We start from the raw sequence: 16,683 nt of genomic DNA, 5'->3' as shown, positions 1-16,683 counted from the left end.
TTCACCTAGGATCCTTGTTACTCTGTGAAAAATGAACCCCATCTAGATGCTCTGAGGCATCTGGTCATAGTTCCTGGCTTCCCTTCTGCCCAACCCTCCCGTGTCCTTAGGGCCATAGTCACAGATGTAATATTTTTTAGGCTCCCCATGTTTCTGTGTTCAGCATGTGACTTTTAATGGAACAACCCAGTTTTTATCAATATCTCTTGCCCTCTGTGGCCATTTCAAATTTATAGGTCACTTTTGCATATTTGTAAGTGGATAGGGCACAAAAATAAATTGGAGCCTATTAACTTCATTGCTTTTGTATACCCAGTCTCATGTGAATAATGTCCACTGTATATTAGGTTTATGGGATTAGACAAGATGTATTCTATCTTGTTTTCTTACTGTGTACAATAAGCATTGAATTTTAGCCTCTGTTTTATGAGGCGTTCCTTGGTGGCTTTTTATTTTCTCTCTTTGGAATGATTAACATTACACCGAGACAAAATGCTGCTCACATTGCTTCATCCTGTACCCCAACCTCTGCCTGGAACTTCCTCTCATCACGTATGAAAAGACTAGCTAACATTTTATATGGCACTTTTTATTGATCAGACATTCACTTAATCTTCACAGCAATGTAATGAGGAAAATACTGTAAGTTTCCCTCTTAATATACATGAGAAAATGGAGTGATAAGAAAGTTGATTAACTGGCCCAATGTCACATGGCTCATGAAGCGCTGAAGTCAGAATTTTAATCATTGCTCCATACTAGCAACTCTGCTCCAGACTCCTCACTGCTCTGTATCTGATGGGCTGATGTGGCTTAGGAAGTCACGTGAAGGCCAGAAGTCTGGGCGTCTCAGATATACAGTGAGGCGAAGTTTACACTTGCATTACAGGGAATGAACCAGGATGCTCAGTGGAGATGACAAGTGGAAGGGAGTCTTGAGTTTCTCATAATCTCTATCAATCTCTGCCTCTTCCAACCCATACCAAATAAATATGCAATCCAAGGGAAAAACGGTGCTTGCTATAAAATGTACCATCAAAAGGTTTTCTAGTATTCCATTCCAACAGACTGCTGCCCGAGGCCCTCTATAGAAATTCCAGGGCCCCCTCTGTTTGGTTTATAACAGTTTCAAAGGTTACAGATGGTCTCACTCCTCCAAAAAAATATCTTGTAGATCTTTGAAACTTGAAACCTAACTGTCTCTGGGTGCATTCTTGATTAATGATTTCACAAAAGTCGCATAAAAATCAGCTTCTAAAGGGCCAGCATCTTTGATTACCATTGAATTTAAGCACTTTACTGTTTCTTCATTTGTATGACACATTTTTAACTTCTAAGGAAAACTTCTAATGACTTTTTGCATCAGTTTCTCTGTGAAAAGTTCAAAGCCAAAGCAGGTGGCAGCAGCGTTAGACTACGTTAATGAAAAAATCCACAAAATTAATCATGCCTGCAGCAAATACACTGGCATTCGTCCAAAAAGGGAAAACTTTCCTTAGAAGAGAGTTTGATATCACAACTTGTGTTTACCTTGATTAATAGCTTCTTTGGGGAACTCAAAAGAAAAGAGATTATTAGCAAAAAACTCTGACTTTCTCTACCAGTGGCAGTGGCAGGCTGGTTTCTCTAGGTGTGGAGATTGAATTTTCAGAATAGGCTTTCTGGGACCTGATATGTTTCGCTTTCACATATTCAAATTTTTGATTTATGCATTATTTATGAACTGTCATATTTCACACCACTCTCAGGAACCTGAGGTAAACCTCCAAGTCATTGATTGATTTTATGCATCATGTCAAATAGTACAAGTAATATGTCTGCTTCATAATTCTAAATAACAATTTAGTTCTTTTCTGTGTAATTTGCACTTGGAGGTATAGAATGATATTTTTGGTTGTATGGAAAAGAATATGCTTATGTGTATACGTCTGCACACAGCCAACTTCCTGTATCTTTTTATAGTGGTGCCACAGTTTATGAACTGAGAAAAATGAACCAAGCAAGAGACTGCCTCTGTTTACTACAGTGAGGGCCACTTTCTCTTTGTTAAGTGTTACTAGCATATCAGAATATGGTAAACTTATTACCAATGATTCCTGGCAGAAAACAAATGGGCATAATTAACATTTATCATTGTGCCTATATCAATGAAGAGCATATGGTACATTAGCATTTGTAAGCAGAGTGTGGTCATTAGTAAAATGCACCAATAGTAAAGTTGATAGTGGGAATTTCCAGAGGCCCACTCTATTTAAGTTATTAATCCACATTAACCGAGGCATTGTTATTTACACACCTGATAAGCCATATCTGAAATCTGTTTTTTTAAAAATATGAAGAATAAGTTGACAAAAAGTCCTAGGATATATTGAAATTTCATAATTAAAAGAATCACATTTACTTGGAAAAAGATAATTGATAATGACAGTAATCCAACTGTAAAAATTATATTGATATTGAATATTTCCTGTAGAGATCATAATCTTATAAGTATCATGAAGAATGCACAAATGAAAATATTACAGTGTCGGTGATCTTGGAAAATCCACATTCTAATTAATCACAGTGATCAGTTTGAATCGTTTTCAATTGATTTGGGGTTTTTACACAGGATCTTGCCTCTGCCCATAACTGAACTTTTCAGGGTATTACTAAAGAAGTTTTATTTCCTTATGATAATGGATGTATAAAATATTTTTTTATTGAAATTTTATTTCCCAGGCACTGGCTTGCTAGATGTTTGCTTGATGATGCACTCTGCCTTCTTACACCGGGGGGGCCAGAGTTCTCCCCTCTTATATTTTATACGTAAACTGCCCCTGGGCTCTGGTCCTTGGGGAGCTTTATTTTGCCTTCTTTGGGCAGGGGGATAACTTATTATTTGGGGTCTAAGACCTAATGAATCACCCAGTGGCAGAAATATATATTTGTAGAGTCTTTAAGTCTCTCCTGCATCCCACCCCGATTTTCAGAGTGCGTCCTTATAACCATTTCATTTGCATGTCAGGTAGGCTGCACAAGGATCCACAACTGCTTCTGAAATCGCTTATGTGAGAGTTTTGTTGAGAATATTTCCATTAAACTAGGTCTAACTATTAACTTCGGGGGGATGAAGAGGATACTAAACTTCCCCCCAGTTTTCAAAATTTCAGATTGATTATGTAAAATTCTCAAATCTATAACAGTGATAAATGCTTGAACTGGTATTTATATAAAGTAACATTCTTGTAAACCAGATAATTTATTGTAAATATTTATAAACTTTTGTTTGTATATATGTTTGCTTATAGTGGTATGCATCCCCTAATGGCCTCCTAAACATAACTGAGTTCAGTTTTAACTGACAAGTTTAATATGAAAGACTATAACTAGGAAATATATGGAAAATATAAACAGATTGGTCTGAGTTTATTTTAAAACATGGGGTCCTATTAAGAATTGCTTCAGAAAAGGTTTCTTTTCCTTTTTAAACAATGATGTTTAAACATGCTGATTAACTATTCTGGCAAATTAAAAACTCAGGAGCTTAAACAAAGAGAACTTGTGTTACTTGTGGTTTTTCTTTTGTAAGCCATAAGAAAAAGTGAACATTTACTAGTTTAGCTGCCAAAACTTTGGTTTTCAGGACCAGTAGAGGTCAAACCATTGATTCATATTTCACAACTTCTTTAGCTTTGATTTATAAATCTTAACATTCTCTAAATGCTGGTGGGTAAAGATAGCTTTAGAAAGCCATTTTCTTAATGATGGAAAAACTTTCTGATAAATTAGGTGTCAAACTTGATGAAAGTTCTTCTATTATCGTGGAAGGTAGAGCATCTAAATAAATGTGTTCATGGAGAAGTAAAAAGATTTTCCTATCTTAGGATTGATTTTTGAGCTAAAACCATTCTTGAAAGGACGTGAGTGCTTGAAAGTAAGCTTTATTTTATTTTTAAATCTCAAAACCAGAAGCTGCTTACACGAAGACACTACAGACTCCTTGGTGAATGGACACAGTGAGAGAAAGCGGGGAGTTTTTGTGAGAAAGTAGCCAGTTGCAAAGTATTGTCATGACAGTTTGCTCTACAAGCACTCAATACTTAAAACAGCCATGGTTTGTTCCTGCTTTGTGTGCAAAAGATCTGATCACCCCCAAAGAAATAAGGAAAAATAGATAATGAAGGAAAATGCAGTTACTCTCCATAGCCATTTTCTGATACTGTAAAAAACCTTTTTATGTCTATAAAGGACTCCATAGCTAGACACTGCCTCCCAAGGGAATAAAAGGCATCTGGAGTCAAAATGCATCTTCCATCAGAATACTGCGAGGGCCCCAGAGTGCCTCTCAATTTGTACTGTGTGGCTCACAGTTTTCCTTGGTTTTGACCCGGTCGCTTTTATTTGCTGCCACCATAATAGACCATTCTTGGTTTGACTCCCTCTGGCTTCCAGCTCTTGACTTGTGATTGAATTCCTCTTTTATCACAAACTCTCACTTGAGGATTTACTTCCTGGTTCTCGCTTTCTACATCCATCCTCACTCCTTACTTTGACTTTGGTGCTGGCTGAAGGCCCAGCTTCACTGTTGACTCTGCACACCCTCCTCCCTGCCCAGCTATTGGGGAGCACACGGTGCTCTTACTGTGGAGGGAAATGAGACGCAATGTCCTCAGTGGGGAGGTCAGTTAAAGAAATCTTTTCTAATAATTTCAAAACACAAGAAAGAAACACTATTCCTTCACATTGACAGATTCTTAAACAAAGATCTAAAAAAATGACTTTATATTTTTCCTCTAAACAAGGTTTCCTTCTAAATTATTAACGTAAGGTGATCTGACCAAGTAATATCTTGGCTTCCATATGTACTAGTTAAAAACTATACTATGGTATAGAGAAAGAGCAGTGCAAAACTGTGATATCAAATGAGCCATGAACAAGGTTCTCACTTCCCTCTTTTTATTTAAGTCAGGGTTGTTGTTCTCTAATTAACCAATATTTGCTAAGTTCCTATTAGAAAAAAGTCATTCTAATTATTTTTAAGTTTCACAGAATTCTAAGAATTATGAGATATCGTTTGCCATCATGGAGCTTATACTTTCTTTGGAGAGAAACAACATATGCTAAATTATACATTTATATTATAATAAAGAGACATTAGATACTACTTATGACTGCATATTTCAGATGAGACCCAAGGAAATTAGGTTCAGGAATTGCGAAAAAGAAACAAAAATCACAAAGGAGTTACAGAGCATGAGGGGTCCTGGTCAGGAAAACGATGCCACTGCAATCTCAGAAGTTAAGAAGTAGCAAACTCTTGTCAGGGTTCTTGGCAGCAAATTGCTTTTGTGCCCCCAGAGGGAGAATGAATGATTGAGATATGTCAGCAGATCCAAGGCACCTCAAGGGAAAACTGGCATTGATGTCATAGGAGGCCTCTGCCGGTCCTGCTCATTTCACTGCCCGTCGTCTTGTGCACCTGCCATGGGTAATAATAATGGAAATGAACTCGTTTAGGAAATGAGTCTCTTTATCTCCACATGGACAGATTGCAAAAGTTGGTCCAAGGAGCAGTAGTTTAAATGTCACTTAAAACGACAACATTGTTAGACCTAAGAATACCTTATCTACCAGGCAAGTTTGCCTTTGGATAAAACCAAAATATTTTCTAAACCAAGAATTGATATAGTCAGGTCACTTTTCGAGTATACTAGCTACATTTTCTTTCTTTCCTTTTTTTAAAAAAGGAAGTCAGGAACTTATAAAGGGATAAGTTAGAAGATATTTTGATTTGTCCCCTTTCCTGCCTTCCCAATTCTTAGGAAATATGAAAGACTTTTTATGTAGTAATGCTAATATCTATTCATTTCACCTATGTCAAATGTATTCACAACTGTGCAGCACAAAATAGCATATAAATTACAAAAAAAACCCCACTGTGCTTTCTCATTTACATTCTTATCTTCAATTTCTGACTATCAGCACATACTTAAATGGGGAATTTAAAACTGATTAGGACTATAAGAGCACCTCATCCTAGGCTTATTTTACAGATGAAGAAACAAGCTTGAGAGTGGCCTGTCCAAGGTCACAGGCATTGTGAACAGAGCCCTGACCGACCACTTTTGACTGGCAGCTCAGTACTTTTCTTTATATCACACATCCTCTTAGGCTAAACCACAGAAGAGAGAACTTTCACACAGTGTCATGCAAAGCAGAACTATTTCCTCTATTGCTTTTCTTTGGCCACAGACATGTTTGTAATCTGTACTAGAGGCCTACTATAGAATGGTGCTAGCAAAAAAAATGTTAAAATACTCTAGAACTTTAAGTATTATTCTTCTGCCAATATATAAGAGTATACTGACTGTTTATAAAGAAAATTCTACATTTAATTATACAAAGGTGTTCTCATAATCAACCATTATTAAGAGGTCATATGTTTCGTCCCACTGTGGAGCATAATAATAGACCCTGGAGTTGGAAAAGGCCTCTGAGAGCGTCTTATTCAAGTTCACATTTTTGTATGAATAAAATGTGCCTCAGAGATGCTAAGTGACTGGCAGAGGTGAGCTGTGTTGACCTCTCCATTCTCTTGTTTAAAATTTCCTTTCTGAAGAATGGCCCACATTTATGAGATAGCTATTCAAGGTCAAGAGCACATATAGCCATGAAAGAAAACAAATTTTCTACCCACATGAGAATCAAACCAATTTCTAGTTTTCATAGGCAGTGTCAGACTTTTATTAAGTCTTATCAGAAGACATAGGTGCAAGTTGAAAATATAAATAGATTCGAGAAGGATTCAGATAATTCTTGGATCTCAGCTTCATCGTGAATTTAGAAGATGTTAGACATGTCTTGAGATACTGCAACAACGTTTTGACAAAATGAGATGATTAGGAGCACAGGCACTCACCCAGACTCTGAATTAAAATGCTGGCCCTGCCAGTTTCTAGTCGTGTGAACTGAGCTTCTCTGAGTTAAACAGGGATACAGCTACTCCTGGTTTCACGAGTGGCAGTGAGGATTAAATGAGTCAATATACATAAAGTGCTTAGTGTCTGGCCCCACACATAAGCATTCAGTGAGGGTTGGTTTTTACATTACGATGCCGTGGGAAGTCATCAAGCACTGTCCCTGCATATCTGCAGGGAAAATAGTGTGATTTAGTAGCAAGGATGTTGCATTTCGTTTCTGAAGTTTTCAAGTTGTAACTCTTCTATTGTGTTGGGCAAGACATTCACTTTTCAGAGGTTTTATGTCTCCGATGTACATGTGGGTAATATTGCTTTTCTTGTTGACCTTATGGGTGTAGTTGTGAAAATCAGGGAATTGATGAGTATGAATATTCTTTCTGAAGAGTGAAGGTATTGACAAATGGCCACTATAATTTTTATTTTTTTCTCCTGCCCCACTGTTAAGAGGTACAACATTGCTGGAGAAAAGCTCTAACTCAGTGTGAGAATTTAAGGATCCTACATATCCAGAATTTCTTTGTAGGCTCACAGCAGCTGAAAAGGGTTGGGTGGGGGATGGAGGCCTGATTTAGTCAGCAACATTTATTGAATGCCAACTCTCTATAGAACCCATGAATGAAATTGCACACAAATTCTAAGGTCTCTGAAATTGAAGCAAAAGCTTTTTTCAAAGGTGGTATTCAAGAGAGTTCCAGGATAAAGGATACCGGCTCTGACTGCAGTTTCCGAGTACCAGGCTGTGGGACACAGTCTCCAGAAGGTTGCCGTCAGTCACGTCCCTCACATATCATGAAATAAAGTCCAGTCCTTCCCCGCCCCGGAAAGTGGCTGGCCTAGCGACTTTCTGGATCAGAAGAATGCAGCGGAGGTGACTGGGACTTCTGAAGCTCACTCATAAGAAGGCTTTCAGCTTCTGCTTGGACTTGTTAAAACACTCACTCTGGGGGCATTGCCTTTCAGAACCCACGTGCAGAGGCCACGTGCAGGAGCTAGAGCTGACAGCTCCAGCTGAGTGAGCTCCACCCAACAGCAGTAGCAGCTGCCAGGCACGCGAGTGAGCGTCTTGGACGTCCAGCCCAGGCAAACCTTCAGACGGACGGCTTTAGTCACAGTTGCTGACCGTGACTGCATGAGAGATTCCAGGTGAGCACTGCCTCAGTTGAGCCCAGGCAACACGCAGAAGCAGGGAGGTGATAATAAATGATTGTTGTTAGCCACTAGGGCATTTTAGGGGAGCTTTCCTTTGCAGTGATAGGTACCTGAAACACACGCTATTTTTTTCTGAGATAATTTGTAAATCGTGAACATTAGCAAGAAATGGTTAATAAAAGTCTGAGCGCATTTCAAGTTTGATTTACCTGGTAGCTAAACATTACATTTGAAAAGGGAAATGTTTTACTTTTGCCTTAAAATGATAAAAATTGCTATCATGTGTTGAGAACCTATTGAATGTCTGAGTGTCACTTACTGAGTACTTTTTATGCTTGTTTCAGAGCTGGGGCTTAAAACCAGAATTATTTAAAAGTCCCATTTGTCTTCATTATACCACCCAGTCTGTGATAAATGTCATCACCTTCAGACTGAACGGATGAGTCGTGAGGAGATTTACACTCCCCAGGTAGGAAGGTCTAACCCCTGTAAATAAGCTGCGTGGTTCACGGCAGATTTTTTGGCAGTTGGCACAGAACTTGACAGAAGTAGGCGCTTCATAGGTGGCTGCTAACCTGCACGCTTACGCCCTAGCTGGGTACTCTCTGAATTCACCAGGCAGCTCTTTCCCCCCGCACTGCCAGACCGTATCCAGCCAGTCTGAGGTCTTCTCTTCCTCATGGCTTGGTAATCACAATTTAATGATCATACTCACGATTCAAATGCAACTTAAAAGTAAGTAAAATTCCTGCTTATCAAATAGGACTGGCAAGAGCCCCACTGCCTCTTGGACCTCTTCTGATACCATGTTGTTCCTCGTCCGCTCCCCTTGGACCACGCTGGTCTCCCTTCTGCTCCTCTAAGTCATTAGGCACGTTCCTGCCTCAGAGCCTCTGGGCAGAGGTCCCCTCTGCTTTCCTCAGGCCTCTGCTCAGATGTTACATTATCGGTGAGGCGTTTCCTGACCACCCTGTTAAAACAGCACAAGTCCCCTCCTTGTTCCACCTCCTCCTACCTAGCTTCCTTACTTTGCTTTATTGTCAGAATATGTATCATCACCTGACAATGTGTATATTTGATTTTTAATTCCTTTATTTGAATGTAAGCTCCTCTTAGGTAGGGACTTGGTTTTGTTTTCTCTTGTATTTTCAGCACCAAGAACAGTGCCTCACGGGGCTGGAGCTGAAAGAGTGGCTATTTCTGAATGAATGTGTATCTATGATTCTATAGCTGAGCTGGAGCACAGAACTGCCAACACCAGTACTGGAAGTGATCTTCCCGTTATGTTTTAAGAAGGAGGTGTTGGTTCACAATGTGAGCTTCTGCCATAAAGAGAAGAAGACCGTAAACACTGAGAATTTTTCAGTGGCGTATCCTTGGGAAAAGGTAGTCGTCAGGATGATCCCAGCTCATGTGAAGTGGTTGTGGAGGTCTTTGTTGCAGGTTGGTTGGGAGCTGTGCCACCCCACGTCTCCCCTGTGAGGGGGCTGACCCTCTGCCAGGCACTAGAGCAAGTGAGAGAGGAACCTCTAATCTAGGGACCAGGATGAAGTCACAGATAGTGGCAACCAGTTACAGTTAATATGATGTGTAATGAGGACTAAATCTACCAGGTTTTTGTGTGGGACTTTAGCTTCATAAACATTATGTGGTTTTTAAAAAAATATCACACAGCTATTTTAATAAAAGACTAATTTTTATAAAAATAGATTAAAACTATGTTTCTTGCAAGCAACAGTGTTTATAGATATCCCTGATTACTTGAATCCAGTTTCTACAGCTCTTAGAAGAAGGACGCTAACATGGAAGAGAAAATTTTTCTAGAGCAAAAGTGCTCAAGCTATAAAGTTAGATATCTGAAGTTATGAAGGCATGACAAACACCATTAGGCTAAAGCAGCGATTTTCAACCTTCTTCATCTTATGGCACATGTAAATTCATTACTTCGATTCTGCAGCCTGGCAAAAAAAATATATTTTTTGGATTTGACAAAAAAAAAAGAGGTGTGATTTTGATTCATTCACACTGGATGGCTATTGCTTTGGCTGCTGTCATTTTTTTAAAAATGACAACCAAAGGGGAAAGTGGCCAGGACCGCTGACTAAATAGTTAGGTACTGCATGTTTCAAAAAGTCTTGGTCACACCAGTGAGCCATAGCACATGGACTTAAAATCACCAGGCTGAGGGGAAATGGAAGCCCATGTAGCAAAGCAGGGTCTCTGTGCACGGTGGAGTGAGGCGCAGATGGGAGCTGCTCAGCCTACTTTCCCGGAACTGGTCCGTTTTCACGCAATGTTAGTTTCTATAGTATGTCGGAGGAAGGTATGTTGCTGTGGTGTGTAGCACCCAGCAGAAAGAAACCTTGCGAAGGTGGCATTAAAAAGATGTGTTGTTCACCTGGATTTTTCACCTGGGCACTAGAACCCTGACTGTGATCAGGAGTATTCAGCCTTAGGCTGCTCAGGTCTGCGCCCCTCGCCTTCCCGTCTCTAATGACTAAGTTCGTATTCATTGTGTTGAAAAGGCTCAGAGTTCAGCCAAAATACTTATAGATTGGGTTCTAAGAATATAATCTTCTCAAAAAGACTTTACAGAATGCCAACTGCTTGCTTTAGTCACAGAAGTCTGGCATAATTGTGAAGAGCGTGAAATTTTTAAAGGGAAGATCTGGATTTACGTGCTAACTCTGCCATTTACTAATGCGAGGACCTTGGGTGAGTCCTCTCAGGTCCTCTGTTTTCTCACCCGTAAAATGGAGTCATAAATATCTTCCTCAAAATACCTTTTATTTGGATAACGGATGATTATTGCTTAGTTTGGTGACTGTCATGTATTAAACACTCAACATGTGGCTTATAAACGAAGGAGAGGGGTGGGAGTTTCCTGGAGTGAGTACCGTCCTTTTTACTACACCCTAATTTTGTTGTGAGAACTGGTCTTCTTCTTAAGGCACTCATAAAACTTCACACCAAACAAACAAACAAAAACAAACCCCAAACTCCACCAAAACAAATGAGCAAAGTAAAACAGAACAATCTGATTAAAAAATGGGCAGAGGACCTGAATAGCTCTTACTCCAGAGGAGGTACAGATGGCCAATGTACATATGAAAAGATGCTCAGCATCACTATACATCAGGGAATGTAAATTAAGCCACAGTGATATATCACACCTGTCAGAATGGCTGTCATCAATAAATCAACAAATAACAAGTGTCGGCAAGGATGTGGAGAAAAGAAAATCCCTGTGTACTGTGGGTGGGATCATAAATTGGTATAGTGATTGTGAAATCAAGAGTATGGAGGTTTCTCAAAAATAAATTAAAAATAGAACTACCATATGAAACCAGCAATCCCACTTCTGGGTATTTATGCAAAGAATTCCAAAACACTAATTTGAAAAAGCATATGTACCCCTATGTTCATTATATTCATTGCAGCATCATTTACAAAGCTAAGATATGGATTATGGAAGCAACCTATGTATCTACCCATAAATGAATGGATGAAGAAGTGTCCAAAAAAAGTACAGCCATTGTTAGTAAAAGGACAATGGTTTGTGTGACATTCATGTAACCTGGCTGCCAAGGAGAGTGGACTGCAGTGTGCATGTGTGAACAGTGACAACTTCACTGCATTGGTCAGTGGGAGTGGTGGATGCCATTGAGTGAGCAAGTGTACAGTGTGGCTGTTGCATTCAAAATGACTAAGTGAGTAGAACAATGAATCCACATCAAATTTTGCATTAAGCTTGAATATTCCTCCACGGAAATTATTTGGATGATTCAGAAGGCCACAGCTATGGACAACTGGTGATTGGCAGCTTCATCATGACAATGTGCCTGCTCATGCATCACACCTGGTGAAGAGTTTTTTGGCAAAATATCAAATCACCCAGGTGACTCAGCCCCTCTACCGCCCATATTTGGTGCCCTGTGACTTCTCACTTTTCCCAAAACTAAAATCACCTTTGAAGGGAAGGAGCTTTCAGGACCTCAATGAGACTCAGAACAATATGACAGGGCAGCTGATGGCAACTGGGAGAACTGTGTGAGGTCCTAAGATGTCTACTTTGAAGGAGACTGAGGTGTTATTGTCCTATGTACAATGTTTCTTGTTTCTTCTTCAATAAAATAAATGTCTCTATTTTCCATGTTACATGTATACCTTCTGTACAGACTATATATAATGAAATATGACTCAGCCATAAAGAAGAATGAAATCTTGCCATGTGTGATGACAGGGATGAATGTAGAGTGTATTATGCTAAGTGAAGTAAGTCAGAGAAAGACAAATACTGTAAGATTTTACTTGTATCTGGAATCTAATAAATGAAGTTAATGAACAAACAAAACAGAAACCAACTCATAGGTACAGAGAACAGATTGAAGGTTGCCAGATGGAGGGATACAGAGAGGGGTGAGAATGGGAAGGGATTAAAATGTACAAATTGCCAGTGATAAACACAGTCACAAGGATGTGACATACAACCTAGGGAACAGAGTCGGTAATATTGTAGTAACTATGTATGGTGTCAGCTGGGTACTGGATTTATCTGGGGTGATCACTTCATAAATTATATAAATATGTAATCACTCTATTGTACACCTGAAACTGATATAATATAATATTGTTTGGCAACAGTAAAAGAAATATTAAGAAATGAAAAGAAAAACAAAAAAGTCCCCAAGCAACAGCAACAACAAATAAACACCCATCACGGAGGCTTCCCAGGCGCCGACTAGCCTTCTCCCAGCAGCAGAGACTCAGGGGCTCTGCCCTTTCATCGTTTCCTGGTCAGCCTGCTTCCCCTTGACAGGTGGTGGGTCCTGCCCTGGTGTTTCCTCATGAAGTTTCGAGCCCTGTACTCTTTTGTGTCTGGTTGTGCCTGCATCCCCTCCAACTGCAAACTTCACTTGTGAGTGCAGGAGGCTACGTCTGATACACACAGAAGGCTGTTTAGCATAGTAAGTTGGCTCTTCTCACCTCTAAACTTTTTATTCCATGTGAGCTTAATTCTTTGGGTATCATTTTGTGCTTTTTGGGTAGAAGAATTATAGTTGCTGTCATTTATCATCCCATCTCTTGGCACAGTGCTCAGCACATAGAGGCAACCTAATATTATTAATAGCATTTAAATCTATAAGGAGCTGACAAAGTTTTCCCTTAGAGAATTAGCTTGTGGTTATGGACACTGAGGATTTTAATAAGCTGCATGACTGCAATGAAGGAAAGGAAGCACGTGATCATTCAGTTCCTCTGAAAATGACATGAGGTCACTGGGGGAGAACAAACCTCCCACACAAAAGGGAAGCTGGAATTAAACTGAACATTCTAAATTATTAGCGATTTGACTCAGAGGGGAGGATCCTGACTAAGCTCTCAGAATATGCAAACAAACAAAACCAGATAAGAAGGCGTAAATGACCTCCTCAGTCAAATTTCAGATGTTATCCCCAAGTGAGCAGAGTGGGTCATCGCTCAGAGCACTTAGCGGAGTGCCCAGCAAGGGCTGTGGGCTTCCAGTGGGCCTCCCTCACGGCCACTCACACAGATACACACTTAGCTGAACCAGTAATTTCACTCTACCTGACAGATAACAGAGAAAACCTAAAACAAAGTTCAACTTGTGAAAACGACCATCAATAATAATAAAAGACAGGAGTAAGGCAAAGTTTGGATCAGGAGCTTGAGACTTCAATGTTGAGGAGCCTAATCTTGTAAATTGTAACAGAAAGAAAAAATGAAAACCAGGTTTCAGAGATACAGAGACATTGAACACATGTGCTGATACCATTGCACTGAACTCTGTTACGTAGTTTTGTAGCAAGTGCACTCAGAAGGCTGCAACTCAAAAAAGCTGTGATAATCATGGAACAGACTGACTCAGGGAGGGGAATGGTGGGAGGAAGGGGAAAGGATTACTCAAAGAACGGCCACGAATGACTCATGGACATGGACAATGGAGAGGGGGCTGACTGTGGGAGAGAGGGGTGGGCTGGGTGGAGGGGGGGCAAAAGGGAAAAAACTGGGCCAAGTGTAATAGAATAAACAATAAAAAAAGAACTAAAAAATTGTGGTAACAAAGAGATCGATTCACCGTGGAACCTCCTTTGTGCCAGACGATGCAATGGACGTGGGGTTACTGAGATAAAAAGGAGTCCTTGCTGTAAAGGGGCTCACGGTTTATGTGGGAAGGAGACGTAAACAGGTGAATTATAACACAGTGCTGTTAGTGCATAAGGGGGAAAAGGTGAGGTCTTGCAGGGTTTAGAAGAAACTTCTGAATTTTAAATAGACATGGAATTATTCTTTTTAGAAGACTTTAACTCATGTGTTTTGTTATTTGAAATATGTGATAATTCCCCTTAAGCTGTGTCCTAACTAGGGAAGTAAAAATTTGCTTATTATAATCTTGTTGCCATTTTTCTTGACTTGATTTACGTATAATTGGATGCCACTAGAAGAAAGCACATATTTGAATAAAAGACTTTCTATGGAAGTCCACAGGAGCAGCCCGATTGCCAGTGGGCTCTGTCCGGACTCCTTGTGCAGCTTGCAGCAGATGCAGCTGCCCGTGTTGAGATCACCGGTTTGGGGAATGACTGGTCATGCAACTCGTGGTGGGTCTCGGAGGATGGCAGCACACTCCCCTTGAGTCACCCGCTTTGGAACACTGTTGTGGCAGCTGCACTGATGAGGCCTGTGGCAGGGGGTGAGGGATTGATGATGACACATCAGACGCTCATTCCGAAAAGGGCACTTCCAAAGAGCTCTTCACAGTGAGGCTGTGCCTGGGAAAAGCGCAGAATAAGTGGACTTTCCTCTTTGAAGAGCCTGACTATTCTAATCCATTTGTTTAAAGTAATTGTGCTTAATGTGTAAGAAATCTCTTGGGGAAAAAGTCACAGGACTAAATGAAGGGGCAGAAATAGAATATGTCTAAAGCTCTGGGATTTATTCAGATGAACACAGGGTGAGTAGAGGAAATAGCTTTTGCCCTTCGGGCAGTGTTAAAGAAAAAACGTTTATGACACTTATTAAAGATGGTAAGATAGTTTTTGTTCAAAACTACCTCAGTAGATATAGGGACCATTATAGTGGGATTTTATACTGGAGTAGAGAGACTGGGTTTAGCTCCAAATGCAGGAAAGGCAAGTGGGAATTTAAACCAAGACAGAGTTGTTGGGGGTGGTCAGTGGATGAAAATTTACTAAGAGGAAATATCACAGGTAGAGGGAGGGGATTCTAGCTAAACTGATCTAACAGGATTCTTGCTAAAAAGAACCCCAAGATGATCAGACATCACCTGGGAGGTGGTGGGGGAGGAGGGTGATCAGATGCTGAGGGTGGGGGGTTTTTTTGCTAAACACTCAGCAGGGTTTTTGGTAACATTGGATTTTACCAGGAAGTACACAGATGAGCCTAGGAGAGGGCTCAGGAGGCTGACTAAAGTTTGGTTAAGCAAAGAGTCTTTGTCACCAGCATATCAAAAAGAGGAAACTGCGGCTTTCATCTTCCCATCAGTTCCTCCTTGAATTCCTTGAACTCCATGGATTGAGTTGCTAGTGGTGCTGGAAACCCACCCATGAAAGCTGGAGTGCGCTGGAAAGGGCTAGTGCTTTTCTCTGCTGGTCGCCAGCCTGTCGCTGCAGCCCCAGAGTGAGCACTGCCATGGTGTTGTCAGAGGATGTGACAAGTGAAGGGACTGTGTCCGCCTGGGGTTAGAAGCCTTAAGACTTTCAAAACCATGTGTCAGACATGGATGGCTTCTCCTACATGTGAGGAGAGAAAATGGTTTCCTCCTCATAGAAGTAAAATGATCTTCTACCTAGGGTTAGAGTTTGGGCAAGGCACCAGAAAGCAGATTGAAATAAAAAGAATCGTCCATACAGTAAAAGAGAAGCAATAGTAACAATAGTAATGGTGCTTTTGCGGTTAAAAGTCTTATGGTCCATTAAGTAAACTCAGGGAGTCTGAGGCCCCGGAGCCGGTGAAGCAGAGGCCAGCCTGAATGAAGAAGAGGGTGTCAAGGTCAGGATGGAGGAGGATGGCATGGAAATAGGTAGGAAGGACTGAAAGGAAGACCATGCCCGTCGTTCCCATGTCCTTGGCTTGGATCACAAATCCCTAGTGAGGCTCTGCTGTTGATTAAACCAGGAACCATGCTTGCATGATTCAGGTATACATAATTATATAAATACAAGTATGTATTTAAATAAACTGTTTTCTAACTACATATTTATTTTAGTCATAGTGTTTTGGGCCCTGTCAATTAATTTCTTTGTTTCTAACCTGTCCTCTATTCAAGAACATTTACACCAGCAGAAAATCTGAAAACTTGGAGGAATTGGTTAATCACATGGAGGTCACCGTTGTGGAGCTCAAGTAGTCTGGGACATCCTGGCTGCCCTCCTAGGACATTTGATCCCATCCAAAACATTCCTGAGCTTTCTTGGTCCCTGCCAAATGGTCCTTGATCCTGGTCCTGCCCAAATTGCCCATGCTTAGGAAACATCCCTGGGTTTAAATAGCTCATAACTTTGGTTTATAGGATTAATACATAAAAATA

The sequence above is a fragment of the Sturnira hondurensis genome, unplaced genomic scaffold (assembly GCF_014824575.4).
Source record: "Sturnira hondurensis isolate 20B ecotype Veracruz unplaced genomic scaffold, ASM1482457v3 Scaffold0020601, whole genome shotgun sequence".
Classification (NCBI taxonomy): Eukaryota; Metazoa; Chordata; class Mammalia; order Chiroptera; family Phyllostomidae; genus Sturnira; species Sturnira hondurensis.
The sequence above is the reverse complement of the archived record's forward strand: the minus strand, read 5'-3'. Positions refer to the sequence as shown.